Raw genomic sequence first — 2053 nt, forward strand, 5'->3', positions numbered from 1 at the left:
TTCTCTGCGCCAGAATGGGAACTCCTGGTTCAGGCTCTTTCTGTTGCCCGCCCCCTGAGCAGCTGGGTATCCGGGTGGCGGGAAGGGCGCCGGCTGGCAGTAGCCTCAGGCAACGCCAGAAGGCAAAAAGGCTGGGGGCTGGAGTTCCCGTCGTGGCGCAGTGGTTCCGACCAGGAACCATGAGATTGCGGGTTCGGTTCCTGCCCTTGCTCAGTGGGTTAACGATCCGGCGTTGCGGTGAGCTGTGGTGTAGGTTGCAGGCGCGGCTCGGATCCTGCATTGCTGTGGCTCTGGCCTAGGCTAGGCCGGCAGCTACAGCTCCGATTGGACCCCTGGCCTGGGAACCTCCATATGCCGCGGGAACGGCCCAAGAAATAGCAAAAAGACAAAAAAAAAAAAAAAAGGCTGGGGGCTGGAGGAGCTCACATCCAAAACTTACCTCACCAGATTTTCCCCATTCTTCTGGATTAGGAGCAGAAACTAGATGTCCTTCAAAATTGCTCTGTCCCCTATTTAACTAACAATCCCCAAATCATCATCATCGTCCGGAAAACTTTGCCTCTCTCTCTCACCTCCTCCTTACCTCCCCAAGCCCTGGGACCAGCAACTTACGCCTGGATTACTACTCACAGTGTCTCTACCTCTCATCCACCTCCACCCAGCTGCCCACATGATATTTCTAAAAATCTAGCCAAGTCTCTCCTTTGCTTAAAACCCTTCAAACCTCCAGCTGTCTGTAGGATATGGACCACTCTCTTTTCTAGACTGAATCCTGTGTGTTCCTGCAACTTTCTGACAAGCCCTGGCCCCAGCCAGGGATACTTCAGAGACTTCCAGTAGGTGGCATCCACACCTTCCCTGGTCTTGGAATGGCCCTGCCTTCCGACCTACCTTTGCTACCTAGCTAATTCCTAGTCCTTCAGGAAACCTTCCCTGGGGTTTATGAATCCTTAAGCAGTCACCATACATTACCTACAAACAAGCATTATAATGGTACCCGGCTGATAGAGTTTGAGGAGGACTGAATTAGTAAAATACATGAAGAACTTACATCAGTGTCTGGCACTTAGTAAGTACCCAGTCAATACTAGCTTTCACTCCTAATCCACCGTTATACTTACCTTTGTGCGACTTTCCTCCTAATGGGTTGTGATGGCAGGGGTTTCGCCTTTGCATTCCCAGTGTCTGATCCAGGGTAGCTGCTCATTCAAAAGTCTGTTGAGAGTTCCCACTGTGGCTCAGTGGTTAACTTATCCGACTAGGAACCACGAGGTTGCGGGTTCAATCCCTGCCCTTGCTCAGTGGGTTAACGATCCAGCGTTGCTGTGAGCTGTGGTGCAGGTTGCAGACGCGCCTCAGATCCCGCGTTGCTGTGGCTGTGGCGTAGGCCAGCAGCTACAGCTCTGATTAGACCCCTAGACTGGGAACCTCCACATGCCATGGGAGCAGCCCTAGAAAAGGCAAAAAGACAAAAAAAAAAAAAAAAATCTGTCGAATGAATGCATGAAACACGTCACCCACTCCAGACTTCAGTTGGCTTATTTTTGTTTTGTTTTGTTTTTGCATTTTAGGGCTGCACACAAGGCATATGGAAGTTTCCAGGCTAGGGGTCGAATCAGAGTTACAGCTGCCGGCCACAGCCACAGCCACAGCAATGCCAGATTCGAGCCATGTCTGCGACCTATACCACAGCTCATGGGAACGCTGGATCTTTAACCCACTGTACCACGATGGGAACTCCTGTCTTATTTTCGAAATGGAGAGGGGATCTATGAAGAACCAATGAAGTCAGTTCAGGGGCCTACTCAATTAACAAATCATTGTGCGTACTGCTCCCCATCCCTAGGAAGGCACAATACTCTGGGCTCCTGGGAAATAGACAAAGGCAGTTGGGGTAATGCTATATTAGCACTGGGCAACCTCTAAAGCCCTTGAGCATCCATTCTTTTTTTCTTTTTAGAAACGCACCTGTGGCATACGGAAGTTCCCAGGATAGGGGTGGAATTGGAACTGCAACTGGAGCCTATGCCACAGCCACAGCAATGCCAGATCC

The sequence above is a fragment of the Sus scrofa genome, chromosome 12 (genome assembly GCF_000003025.6).
Source record: "Sus scrofa isolate TJ Tabasco breed Duroc chromosome 12, Sscrofa11.1, whole genome shotgun sequence".
Classification (NCBI taxonomy): Eukaryota; Metazoa; Chordata; class Mammalia; order Artiodactyla; family Suidae; genus Sus; species Sus scrofa.